Here is a 15,361-nt window from a genome sequence, read left to right as displayed (position 1 = left end):
ATATATATATATATATATATATATATATATGGGGGGAAATATCTTGAAAATTGCATCATAATGTAATCTGCAAGACAGAAAGGCAAAAGAAAGAGTGAGAAGGCCGTCTCAGAGCATCTGCAGAATAAGCAGACGATCAATAGTCTGAATGTCAGGATGGAGTGGAGAAATTGAAGTGATCTCACACCTACATTTATCCCCGTCTGCGGCGGCCAAACTATCACCTCCTCAACATGAGAAAACCACATTAATGCTGGCCATCAAGCCTCCTCTTCAATCCCACCACACTTCAGTCTGCTCTCTGTGTGTTTGTGTGGATCTGCACTTCATGCAAAGTGGCCAAAAAAAGCATTTTTGAGAGGCACTCCATCTTAACGTTCGCAATCCCACAGCGGAGACAGAGTCAAGGACGCACAAGGATAATCAATAATACATGTTAAAAGATACTTCCAAGCTGGGCAACCTTAATCACAAATATTATCACTTTAACACTGATTTCACCTTTATTACATATGCAATACTGTAATTCAGATGCATGATTAAAGGGTCATTTAATTCAATTATCCGTGGTCCGGCACACGCAGTGACATCTCTTTAAACACAGACATCATAATCAGCAGGAAGAGATGTTAATTCACTCTGGTTCCTCTGTGAGGGTCATGCCACGTCAAACACGTGAAAGACTCGACAGCCTGCGCTTTTAGCTCAAATCACGCTCATTACGTCTGAATCTGAGGCAGCACACATTAGACGTCTCGTGTTGTTCGTCAGCATCAGTGATTCTCAATCTCGTGCCTTTTAGCGCCGTAATGTGAAATCATGTAAATGCATGTTTCTGTACAGCTTTAGGAGCTTTAAACCGCTCCGGAGTGATTGAAGTGCATGCATGATTGAACAAATGTGATTCAGAGTTAATTTCATTAACGTGCTAAAGTGCACTTTTTGGAGATTTTGTATGTTGCGATTCTGGTACAGAAGAGTATGTGAAATATGTGTAAATGAAATCTGGCTAAAAATAAAGCATGTCAAAATACTATCCGAGGGCAAATTAGAAATTAAATGTTTCTGTGACATTTGAAGTATCAAATAAAATTGCAATCAAATTGAAAATTCAGCTTTGCATCGCGGGAATAAATTATATTTTAAATATACTGAAATAGGAAACAGATATTTTGAAATGCACTAATATTTAAAAACAATTTTTATGTATTTTTTGAAGAGACTTTCTTCAAAAACATATTTTAAGATACTATCCTCCAGCAAAAAATAAATTAAATTAAATGCATCATTATAGAAACATCAAACAGAAAATGTATCTTTGCTATCACAGGAATACATTTTATTTCATAATATATTAAAATAGAGCACAAATTGCAACAATAATTCACAATATTCCTCTTATGTATTTTTATTAAATAAATGTTGCCTTGGTGAGCAAAAGGGACTTCTTTCACATGACAAAATAGACTTGTGTGTATTAAATGTGCCATTAGAAACATTAAATAGAATTGCAATCAAATAGAAAATTGAGCATTGCATCACAGGAATAATTTGTAATGGAATATAGTTGTTTAAATAAAGTTCAAAATTATAAAAAAATAAAATAAAATAAAAATTCAGAAAAAAAGAATCTCAGTTTATGCTGTCGTGTGTTATTTCTGAATCAAACATCAAATCAACTTGCAAATAGTTGTTTTCTAATTAAACAGTGGCCTGACAGATTACAGTTATATTTGGTGCAAACATGTTTAAGTTATTTGAATTAAAAATAGGAAGTTGCATGTGTTTTTTCTGTCTTTTTCTCTTGTCTCACACAGCTGTTGTAGTTTAGCGAGGCGTTCCTCAGTCAAGATGCTCAGAAATCATGATTTGGACGCAACTATTGCTGTGTTGAGTGAATAAAGAGACCTGCATCACATCTAAAACAAACACAACAGCAGAGCAAGACATGCATTGATTACAGTTCAGCTGCATGGTCAAACACAGGTCAGCGTCGGACATGAATACACACCAACATTATGCCATTATGTTTTCTTCACTGCATAAAGCGGATCCAAACTGTGTTTTCTGCCTCACAGCAACTTGGACTTCATGCAAACAAACGCTGCTGCTTCGCTATCTGTCCTCATGCTAATTTAGCCGCGGCGGTTATGCCACGCAAGCTCAGTGTGTCACATGAGATTGTAAAGCACACACTCAAGGGCACTAGTAAAGTGTGCACTGAAGGGTACAGATATGGCCGCACACCGCGGCTAGCCCAAATCTGTCACAACACGTTAAGAGCAAGCTCCATTTCAGCCGATCGCGCTTTGAATCAATCTTGCAGATTTCAGAAAGAGAACAGAGATGCTCGGAGATCCCTTGGGATTAAACAACCTCTGTGACATCTGGGAGGCGAGCGACCGAGCGTGTACCTCTGGGGGAATTAGGATACGTTTAAAGTCCGCTTGCAATTAGATTCTAAGCCCAGAAACAAACTTTACTCATGCATATTTATATGTAAGCATTACACCTTTATGCAAAGCGACCTTTATGCATTAAAGGTCATGCATTTCCTGGAAATCAAACACCACATGAATGTACTTTTACACACTTGACAATTACATTTGACTGCATCATTTGCAATGCTTTATAAACTGAATGCATATATATATAGGCAGCTTCAGATCTTCAGAACAGTGCTCAGCTCTCTGCTTTCACTAACTGTATTATTAATGGTCCGGGCGGTCCCTTCGGCAGCACAACCAATGCTGACATCTGACAGTAAACACAGAATGAGCTCAAGCGTTAAACATTAGTGTAATCTGGAAATGCAAGTCCCCACAAACACTCGGCTGAAATCTGCATGTTGGCACGAAGAGTTCAGCGAGGCAAAGCGTCCGTGAGCGTGCATCAAGACACGGCCCGGAGAGATTCAGATCGCTGGCTTTATGTGTTCGAGGGTCAATGGTTTTGACCTGGCTCTAAACGGAGTGGCGTATCTGAACATCTCCAGGAGCAAAAACTACAAAGATTAACTGTTGCTCTGAGTCATAATTAATGCATCCTCGCCCCCCTCAGAGACGCCGCTGTCTCCGGCCCTGACAGGACCTTGATGGGATCGGATACATGAGATGAGACACAGGCTAAAGACGGGATGAAGGGAGTTTAGAGACACTTCGTTAGCATGAATTCCTTATGGAGATTACTGGAGAGACAGGCTGATATTTGAATGACCTCAATCAAACCAAATGTGCGCCAATTAAAGTGACATTTACAATGTTACAAAAGATTTCTGTTTCAAATCAATGCTGTATTTTTGAACTTTCTATTAATTGAATAGAGCTGACAAAATTTAACAAAACAGTTTCCACAAAAACATAGAGGCAGAAAAAATATTTTCAACATTGATGATAATCAGAAATGTTTCTCGAACAGTAAATCATCATATTTTCATGATTTCTGAAGATCATGTGACACTGAAGACTGATGCTGGAAATACAGCTGCGCATCACAGAAATAAATTACTTTCAAACAGCTATTAACAGAGAAAACAGGTGTTTTAAATCATAATAATATTTCTAAAATTTATTGTATTTTTTATTTTATAAATGCTACATTGGTGAGAATAAGAGTGTTATTATTATAGTTAATACTATTAATTATATTATAGTTCTATTAATATTTTTTATATTTTTATCTTTAAATTTTGCTTTTTCATTTTTATTTTAATTAGAGTTTCAGTAATTGAACACACACACACACACACACACACATATAACTTTACAACTAAAAATGTAAAAACACAACATGTCTATATATTTTTTATTCATGTTATTACTATATTAAAATGAGAAATATTGCTTTGGCAACTGACTTTTAAAAGACTAGTTAATTTTTTTATTTATTTGAAGTAACATTTAATTTTATGGTTTATTTATTTTAACTTTAATAACCGATAGTAACCGATAACCGATAGTTTGATAACCGATAATAACTGATAGGAGACTTATTTCAAAAACATATTGTAAAAACATTTTACAGACCCCAAACTTTTGAAAAGTAGTATATATATATATATATTGCTGACACAGTTGAGTGAGTTTTAATATATATATATATATATATATATATATATATATATATATATTAAAACTCACTCAACTGTGTCAGCAATATAGAACAAGTGATATTAAAGATAAAAAAATTAATAATTTAATATCATTGTACTAAAGCCAAAAGAAATATGAATGATTAATAATTCAAAGTATTTCTCCAATGCAAACTTTTTCTTTGACATTTTCTGCAGACCCCTTGTGGGCTCCTGAGGGCCTCCAGACCCCTGATATGAAGCACATTTATGATTAATCCTGACCGCCCCAGGTCACAATATTCTTTCACTGTATAGAAAAGAGCACTTTAGCACTTTCTTCCACCGGAGAGAGTCATAAATGATAGACAGACTCTCGAACAGTAAATGTAAAATCTGAACAAGTGAAGCAGAAGCGACACCGTACGCCTGCACTAAAGAACTGAATTCACTGCATTAGAAGTGCACTGGCGTTCGATGGTGAATGGGATTGTGGGTAAGGACATTTCTAGTGATTTAAGAGCTCTAGTGCTTCCCTCCTACCTGTGAGGGGGTCGGACAAATCCAGCTATTGTGTTCGGATTAAAGTCGGAGACTTCCTCATTCAGTGCACTTCCTCTAAAACACCCACACCACAGTCTCCTTCGGTCAGACCACATCTATTCAGTCTCCTCCTACACCATCTGACTCTGACTTTGCGAATGGGTTTACTGAATATAAATATCGTCTTGTTATCAGAAGGATGAAATCAACATGCATTTGTCATCATATTAAGAATGAAAATTATTGAATGCACGCTGAAAATATACAAGGAATTACCACTTTTCAGATCCTGAAAAATACGACAATACGCTTACTTTATGTTTGATAATGCACTTCGTAATAGATGCAAACAATAAAGTTGAATGAAGTTTATTAAATTGCTGTATATTTACAATGCATTAATATATATATATCCATTTATGATCCATGCATATTTAATTTAAAAGCATAAGCACTAGTTTCCCATAAATTAATAATTTAATATATCACATTATATTTTTCCAGTATGTTTTTGTTTCATAAGTTTTGTGCCAACATTTCACAATCTATTAGTATAAAAAAGGACCAAAAACGTACCTCCACCGTTATTAAGACATCTACCATAGTATTCAATCTAATATATATATATATATATACATCTCATGCAGTTTATAAGCTTGGCTTATGAATATTAATAATATGGCATTCTGTGAATGGCAGACTAGTAAGAAGATGCTAATCAGTAATAAACAAAAGCCTGACTGGAGTCGCAATAATCTCTTTTAATCCAGGTCTGACTCATAAATTAGTGCACATTTCATTTGTTATTCCTGTCTGACAGTCTTACTTCCTCAATACTTTCTGGTTTGAGTCAGAGTTTCATTCTCAGATGGCATAAAAGCAGGATTTTCTGTGGTCCAGGCGTCCTGGGGGAATTTTATTGAAGTATTAATTTAATTATTTCTTTTCTGGCTGCTGATAAAGCCTGTAAATAAAAGCTTACAAGCCTATTTCGTTCTCTCCGTCTGTAGACCTGCTAGTGACTGTCAATCACTCTGTTGAGTGAAAACATGTCGTCTTTTGACAAACTGGAGTTATTCTGTTATACGGGGCATTTACATAATAAAGAGTCGCTGCTTTTAAAAACACCAGGTTGTTTGGAAGGAGAAAATAAACTCAGAAAACTAAACACCAATTGCAAAGCAATCATGGAAACACAAATGGACAATTACGCTTCCAACAGACCACTGGTGTTTACATGTACAACAAAACACTCATCTCTAGCAAAGATCAGCTTATTATATAAACATTACACTGTAACCGCATTTCCTGAGATTTTAAAGTCTTGGTTTGTTTGGTTTTTGACGACGGAAAAACACAGATAAACACTAAAGGTGTTTACGTTTGGAGCAAGTTTAGGGAAGTGCTCAAAATTATGCATGTGAAACCATTCGTGTCCTGTAGGTGGCGACAAATCATTCATTCAGAAACATTGATTGGTTCACAAACATGACATCGATTCATTGAATTATTCACTCAGTCAGTTCGTTCGAACACTGGTTCATCTTGCTCGGAAACTATTTCCGCCAAGCAATGTAAAATAAATAAAAAAAAAAATCACACTTTGGTAAATCATAATTATGACATTATATCATAGTAATTATAACTTAAAAAGTACACATTATGACATACCAAGTTGAAATTATGCCATAAAAAAGGTGTAATTAAGAGACAAAAATGTGACATTATGACATTCTAAAGTCATAATTATGAGATACAAATTTTTTTATTTGTCTTTAAAGAGGCAAATTGAAATACTAAGTAGAAATTATGAGTTTAAAAGTCAAAATTATGGCATACGTTATAATTATTTAATAAAAAGTTGAAATTACGACAGTCGTAATTATAAAAACAAGTTTAAATTATGATGTGCCAATGTCATAAATATGAGACTAAAACTCTTAATTATGACATAAATAAAATTACATTTATTTAATAATTTTTTTCAATTATGACAGTCATAATTACGAGATAAAAAGTTGAAATTATGACTTTAAAAGTCATGATTATGACATACTAATTCATAATTATGAAACAAGTTTAAATTGATACACCAAAGTCAAAAATATGAGATTTAAAGTCTAAATTATGACATACAAATTATTTTTCACTCTTTTATCTAATAATATTTCATAATTTCAACTTTTTTACTGATAATATCTTTTTATGATTATTTTCTTATTTTATGATCATTTCGACTTTTTTTGTTTCATAATAACTTAGTGTGTCATAAATTCTACTTTTAAAGTCATAATTTAAATTTAGTATTTAGTATGTCAGTTCTCACAATTATGGCTTTTTGTGTCATAATTTAGACTAAAAAGTCACAACATAGTATGTCATAATTATTACATTTAAAATCATAATTATGACTTTTAAAGTGAATAATGACTTACCAAAGCAGGATTTTTATAAAAAAAAAAGTTGGGTTTGAAATCAGTCAAATAAAATGTTATAAGAATAAATCCTGTCCATCAAACAGAAGCATCCTGCAAAACTCCCAAGCAGTAAATGATGTGAGTTTTACCAAAATGAAATATTAACTCATTTCGATAACTCACTGTACACAATCCACACATTCAGCATCTCTGGTGTCCAACAGCTCAGTCTTAAACAGATTAAGTGATAGCCACAGAGAGTACACGAACCAGCGGCGCTAAACCCTGCATGTGTGTGAGTTTCTGGCATATTACCGCTGGTTATGGAAGGAAAGCATGCACCGTCTTTGTGACTAATTCATTCTCTCTGCCAACAGCGCTGAGACCTTTAATGGCTTTTTTTGTTGCAAAGAGCAGAAAATTGGATTCTCACCCTATTCAACACAACCTGAGACGGTCTCTGTGCTTTCTAAACACACATCGCTCGTTCATTCTTTCAATAAATGAATCATATGGCATCATTAATGTCGTATTTGTGTCTTTTTTCAGCGAGCTTGTAAGTAGGACGTTCCCAGGAGAAGCGGATGGCTGGAGATGATCTGAGGTCATGATCTGATATTAAATATTGCACTCATTTTTTCATCTTTGCTCACTCCTCTCTCTCTTCTCTTGAGATAATATCCAATGTCTTTCTTTATCTGTGTTTATGTCTCTGTTTTGCTTTGTGTTTTCTATCTGCTTCCACTTGTCATCTGTCTTTGAACAGTCTCTCTATCTTTCTCTCGCACATGTCTCTTTTGTGTTTGCATGAGGTGTAATAAAGATGAAGATGAACTCGGCTCTCTCTCTGTCAAACACACACACCTGCTCCGTTCCAAATCACACTGTGCTGCCTACTGAGATGAAACCTCATAAGTGACGGATCTGGAGAGGTCTTCAAAGGTCACACATGTACATGTAATTGATTCTGATGCAGACTGACGTTAGGATGCTGCTCTGATGACAACTTGATAGTCTAACAAATGCTTAACACACATGTATTTGGGAAAACATTTTTGGAAGGATTTGGAAGTTTTGAAGAGTACAGAATGAAATAGTAGGTTTATAATCATTATGCACATATTTCCCGCATTGCAATACATTCAAGGATTGCACTTTCTACTAATGCTTTATGTGTAACGCTACCTTTTAATTCCGCCAAAATAAGTATGGAAAATTGTTTCCGCCACAGGATAAAAAATAAATAAATAATTAAATAAATAAATAAATAAATAAATAAATAAAAAAGGTAATTGCGACTTTTTATCTTTTTTTTTTTTTTTTTTTTTTTTTTTTTTTTTGCAATTCTAAATTATTATCTTAAAATTGTCATTATATAAAAAAAAGAATCACAGATCAAAATTTTAAATGCAATGTTAACTTGCAATTGCGGGGGGAATTGAGAGATAAAAAAGTCAAAATTAATGCAACGGATGTAAACAGAATTAGTAGAAAAAAAATCCAAATTTTGAGTTTATATTTCACAATTCTGAGAAAAAAAGATATCTAAACACTATAAAACAATCAAAATAAAACAGTTTAATTGAGAAGTAACACTGCATGAGTTTTATAAACATTAAGTTAAATATATATATATATATATATATATATATATATATATATATACTTGTTTTATTCTAGCTAGCCATTAACCCTTTAGAACCTAAGGCTAAAATTGGCCGTTTTCACTCATTTTGGTTTATTGAGTATAAAATTATAACATAATGTGGTATCTTCAAGTGTAAGGTGTCATTTTTTTCAGAAAAAAATAGGCTTTCAGGAAATTACAGTTATTGTACATTATTTAGTGTAATGAGTTAGTAAATAGAATTAAAATAGACAAAAAAATTAAAAACGGGAAGAAATTGTACTGGTTTTTATTTAGAAAAAATCTGAAAACTCATGATCGAAAGAATCTAATGCCTCAATCTTGAAAAAGGAACTATAATACATATATACAAGTATTTTTGAGACACTGGATTGCACGGTTTTCACTCAGGAGCCATTTGTGGTACTCCAGTTCTCCAGGCGTTTTTGGATCCTTCAATCCAGTCATTTAAATGTGGGGCTCTCTGAAGCAGTTCCTGTCTACAGGACTGCAAGCATAGTCCCACATCACATTCCTGGCATGTCCATGGGGTGCTCCTTTTGCATCGTATGCAACTTTGTGAAAGGTCTTGAGTATCACTCACAGGAACAGGCAGATGATCGCATCTCTCTCTCAGCCGGCCATCCAGGGGAACATCTGTGAGCGGAGCAGCTAGCAGCTCCTGAAAGTTTTGCCGTGTCATGAGCTTATCATGGTGGATGGCACACAGCTCTTTGTGTAAAATGAAGCTGTTGGTCACTGCAATATCTAGGAAATGCTGGAAAATGGTCACATACGACTTGTTTTATGGGGCACCGACTTTGTTCTGAGCATCTTGTTGGAGGTGTCAAGTCCCCCCATGTACTTATTATACAGCTACAGCTGCGACCACGGCCCCGGCCCCTCTGAGATGGTGTTGTGTTCGATGTAGATGGCCCATTTGCTTCTTCGTAGATAACTGGAGAAGCCACACTAAAAAAAGAAGCAACATGTGTTACAAACTCACTATATATGTACATAAAAATACTTTTTTATTATGAAGCAATTTATTAGTAAGAAAATTTGTAAAAAAAATAAAAATAAATATATAATAAATAACTATAATAATACAATAAAATAATAAAAATAAACCCTGCAGTTACTTACACACATTTGCATACACACAATCACACATACATACATGCACCTACTCACACACACATATACAGATATAGACATAAATGTATGCATGCACAGTCACGCATGCACGTACGTACACACACATCATAGACTGTATAAGACACACACATGCACACATACACAAACAGATACATGTGCACACAGATACACACAAACAGATATACACATAAACAAACACACAGATATACAAATGCACACATTAGCAGTAGCACACACAAACGTATGCACACATGCATGCACACAAACATACATATACACATGCACGCACACATTCGCATACACACACACGCACCTTTACTTACACACACACACACACACACACACACACACACACGCACGCACACATACTTGCACACACACACACAGATATGTCCATGCACTTACATACACACAGAAAATTATGTATGCATGCACACGCACCCATAGACATAACGCTAACGGTACATGAGCAAATATGAACGCATGCATGCACATGCGCGCTTACAAATGTTTGCAACGCACATTTTATTCATTTCTCATCGATTAATCAGCAAGAAACAAATAAATAAGCTTCACTTACCAATCCACGACTGGATCAAAGCCAGCAGCATACGCCTCAACATCTGAATACAGACTCCGGGTCCGATGAATCATGTTAAGCCTCTTCCCAGGTGTCATCAGAGATCAAATCAATCGCCTCCTCTCATGTAAAACCTTTTTTCGCCATGTTTTTTGTTCGTTTTTGTTTATATTTCACACTGTCAAACTTTCAAACCTGCTGCGCTCTGTATCTCCCGCTTCAACTCCGCCCTTCCCCCTCTCCCCGAAAGCTGCTGTGATTTGCTGCTGGAAAGCATGCAGTTATCGTATTAAGCTGTATATTGTCTTAAAGCGCAAGATGTCTTCTATCAGACGCAATTTGATTTTTTTTCATAGTGCAAACGGTTGCTGAGTTATGAAAACATTAATACCGCATGGTAAATTGTGTCGGCGCCGACACGTTCGGTTTTAAAGGGTTAAGTAATAAAATAACTCAAACTTATTAAATATATATATATATATATATTAAAAAAAAAAAAAAAATATATATATATATATATATATATATATATATATATATATATAATATAATATAATATAATATATATAAAAACTAACATAAGAACCAAAAGCACAAAAAAAGGAAAATCTAAAAAGAAAGTCTAATTTAAAAAATAAAATCTATAATATATTAATAATACTAAAATAACACATTACCAGTAAAATACACTTTTATTAGAGAAATAAGAAATATCTGCTGAAAATGTCTTATGCAGTTTTGCTTCATGCAGAATTTGTTTCAAGTATTTTTAAGATAAATTAGACAAAAATAGCATTTTTTATTAATTTTTTTTACTATGAAAGGAACATAATTATGCCGTCTGTCTTCAGACGTGAAAGCACAGCCGTGATGCCTTTAAATTCTCTCAATGTGAGCCGCTCACTAGGATTTCTCTCATCATTCAGAAGAAGAGCATCGTTCAGTCTTTCCCGTGGATCGGTTTCTGACAGTTTCTTATCGCCCTGTGTGGTCCATCTTTGTGTCGTCCCACAGGAGATCAGCAGCAGACTCTCACAGACAGACAGAGACAGGTAGGGCTCTTCAGATTCAGAGCTTTAAGAAGATTAGGAAGACCTTCGACCTTTCTTCACGTCTTAGAGAGCTGAGGCATCTCTGTGTTCAGATTCAGCTTCTCGAAGATCAGTGTGAGCATCTCCACAGCTCCTCACAGCCGAGGAGAGGAAACAGAAGACTGTTGATCCAGAAATGAGATAATTCTGCTGTCATCCGTTCAGTCTCAAGACAATCCTAATCAATATGAATTTTAATATTTGTTTTCTATATAACGAATGCACATCACCACTAATAACTGTCAGACTACAAGCAGGACAATAAAACACTCCAATAAAATTAATGATTTTTTTTTTTTCCAGCTAGGATTCATTAAATTGCAAAAATGTGACAGTAAGGTCATTAATGTTACAAAAAATGTATCTTTCAAATAAATGCTTTTCTTTTGAACTTTCTGTTCATCTCTGAATCCTGTGAATAATAATGAGAAATGTTTCTCGAGAGGTAAATCATCATATTTTCATGATTTCTGAAAATCACGTGACACTGAAAACTGGAGGAATGATGCTGAAAATACAGCGGAGCATCACAGAAATAAATTACAAATGTAAAATATATTCACAAATAAAACAGTTGTTTGAAATTACAATAATATTTAAATTTTTTAATATATTTTTAAATCAAATAATGCAGGATTGCTAAGCACAAGGGACTTGTAGTGAATAAATACACAAATGTACTCTTAATTTACATAAGAATGTCTTGAATGTATTATTTTATATATATATATATATATATATATATATATATATATATATATATATATATATATATATATATATATATTCAAATTATAAAAAATTATAATGTCTTAATATTAACTATTAAAAATTATGTATAATTTTATTTTCAAATATAATTAATTTTATTAATAATATTAACCATTAATTTATGCATTACATAAAAACAAAAAACTCAAATATAGAACACTGATGCATGGTTTATATAATTTACATAATCTAAGAAATAAATAGATAAGAATTAAAAATAACAAAATAAATATTTTTATTTATAATAATATTTTAAAAATATATTTTATATTTTTTATAAATAATAATAAAATAAACTGCAACGTACATGCAACATACATATATAAAACACTTCATTTCCCAGAATGCTCTGCTTTACCTGGAAGCCTTTTAATTTGAGTTGCTTGAGAAGATTGAAACCTTAAACTGACACCAAAAGTGTTTTCCATTTTTACACATTTTGTTGTTGTGTTACTGTAGTAAATTTGGTAAACTCTTCTTCCTGTCATTCCAGTGCAAAATCCAATTCATCATCCCGTGTGTTGAGGCCAATTCAATTCAAATTCACACTGAGATGGAGCCGTTCCCTCGATCTGATCCTCGTCCATCTCTGAATTAAAGTCTTAAAGCAAAAACAGCTCATGCAAACACTCCTCAAATGCTCAGCTGTCTGTCCAATATAATACAGTTTTTATCTGCTCGTAATAAAGCTGCATCACACTGTGAGAGATTCATGAAACAATCAGGAACATGCAGCAGAAATGATCCAGATCAGATGCTCTTTTTGGAACGAGGAGGAAACTGTAATGTTGTCACAAAAGATCAAAGTTATTTTTAATAAAACGACCCTTTAGTGCTCTCTAACAGCCAGTCTGCAGCTTATTTTATTTTATTTTTTATTTTATTTTATTTTATTTTATTTTATTTTGTTTTGTTTTGTTTTGTTTTGTTTTGTTTTATTTTATTTTATTTATTTATTTTATTTTATTTTATTTTATTTTATTTTATTTTATTTTATTTTTAATTTAATTTAATTTAATTTAATTTAATTTAATTTAATTTAATTTAATTTAATTTAATTTAATTTGCCACGGAAGTGAGTCTTGAACACTGGATATTTTCATTGAAGTCATTGAATTCATTCAAGTTTTAAAGCCTGTTAATGTCATCCTAACTTCATTAAGGGTTACTGAATAGGTAATAAAAAAAAGTTTTAAAATTGCATGCTTAAAACGCAAATTATTATATTACTTAGCCAGACTAGCTCTTGGCTAAAATAAGAGGCTTACGTTAAAACTGTCTCCACATTTACTCAAATGAAGGACATTTATTTCCTCAAATCCTTGTATTTTTTTGCCCTGACATCTTTGTGATGCATCATCTTTAAATGCAATGTGTTCTTTAATGTGCAAAGTGCCCTATTCTGTTCCCTTTCTGTCTCTATGAAGATATTAAACTGTGATGCAGAATCACGTTCAGTCTGACCGAGCTGTCGAACACTGTCGCACATGTTCACAGTAATGACTGGATCCTGTTGTCAGGTTCAGATTCAGACAGTATTAGAGAGGTTTGTGTGGAGGACGGGAGCCCAGCGAGCGGCTGATTGAATGTATTGAGGGCAGATGGGACGTGTTGAGTGGCGTTTGTCCTCAAAGAGCTGGAAGAACTGGACACAGCTGAGCTTTTTGATTTTCACGTTGATTTTAAACGACTTGAAATCCCAAACACAAGCCACAGAGACCCTCAGGCTTTCAAATCAACACATTTTACATCTGTAATCTGACTCGCTTTAAGGGGTGGGTAAATCTTCTGCTGTTCTTTCATCATTTTAAACCGAAAAAAAGATGAATTTTAACTTCATCAGAATGGTGTAAAATTCTGATCAAGTGTTCTGGTTGATTTTTGCTGCATTTGTATTTCATTTTGATGTTAGATTAAGATTATGGACAGTGCTGGGTAGATTATTTGGAAATCTTAGTCTGAAAGTGATTCTGGAAAAAAAAGAAAAAAAAAGAAAGAAATGTTGTTAGTAATCCATTACATTATACATTAGTTAATATAATATAATATAATATAATATAATATAATATAATATAATATAATATAATATAATTTGCAAATAAAAAAACTAAATTAAATTTAATTAATTAAAAAAATAAATAAATACAAAAAATAAAATAATTAAAATAAAAAATAAAGTATTTAGGTAGAGTGACATAATAAATGTAATTAAAAACATTTGTAATTATTTGGATTTTATAATAAATCTAAACTAATCGGCACAATTTAGTATGTTAAGCACATAACATTTTGATCTGTTTGATTGGAACAATAGATTAAATAACTCTTGACAAATAAAAATAAAAACAATTATTTCAGAAAACGACATGCTTTCTTTAACAAAGAAAGATGGCTCATCTGCTAAATGCAGGCACGTTTACTTAATATAACTGAATTATTAGAATGAAAAATGCTTTTTTATTTAAACAAAAGGTTTTTATTTAAAATAAAATATTTAAAATGTATTATAAACTAGGTTGCATAAAAATAAAATAAAAATATATAAATAACATACACGTTTAAGCAATATATATATAGCTTCAAGTAAAATTGAAAACAACTGGAAATTGGAAAGGATCCTGTTGTTCTCCTCTGGTGGATTTAAAGAGACGCTGTTCCAGCAATAATAGGAGTCAGAATAAAGCACCGTTTCTGCTTGGCTTGGCAAGACTAACTAATCACGTACACACTGGGGTTTGTTATCCACACCTTGTGGAGTCGCTGTCAATACTCGTCTGGTGAAATAACCGGCTGTTTTCAAATTAGGGACAAAACTGCATATGTCTGTGTTTACGGATCTGTATTTCCACCAGAGCCGAGCCGAGCCGGTCAAATGAAACGGTTTAATGGAATAAACACATGAGGAAGAAGAGAAACTAAAGACAATGAACTGTTACAGAAGCATCGTCTGTGTCCGGCTCTGACTCTGTGCGTCAGTGAGCTTTAATTACATGAAGAAGCGGATAAATTGAGTTTCACAAGGACAGACAGATGGAGAGATTACTGAAACTCGATCAAATTCACAACAGCACACACCGTTCTCCTGAACTTCCTGCGGTTTCCACA

At 33.3% G+C, this 15,361-nt stretch overlaps 1 protein-coding gene and 1 long non-coding RNA gene across 4 annotated transcripts in view; both read right to left on the bottom strand.

Annotated features, from left to right (window-relative positions):
• LOC127934267 (carbohydrate sulfotransferase 8-like) overlaps positions 1-15,361 on the bottom strand; it is a 121,114-nt gene that overhangs the window by 74,775 nt on the left and 30,978 nt on the right. The gene's annotated exons all lie outside the window — the stretch shown is intronic.
• On the bottom strand, positions 8,930-10,831 carry LOC127934268 (uncharacterized). The gene is made up of 2 exons (XR_008147739.1): positions 10,395-10,831; positions 8,930-9,628 (listed from the first exon to the last, which is right to left on the bottom strand). It is a non-coding gene; the product is annotated as an uncharacterized LOC127934268 (long non-coding RNA).

The sequence above is a fragment of the Carassius gibelio genome, chromosome A18 (assembly GCF_023724105.1).
Source record: "Carassius gibelio isolate Cgi1373 ecotype wild population from Czech Republic chromosome A18, carGib1.2-hapl.c, whole genome shotgun sequence".
Classification (NCBI taxonomy): domain Eukaryota; kingdom Metazoa; phylum Chordata; class Actinopteri; order Cypriniformes; family Cyprinidae; genus Carassius; species Carassius gibelio.
This window is presented reverse-complemented; position numbering and strand designations above follow the sequence as displayed.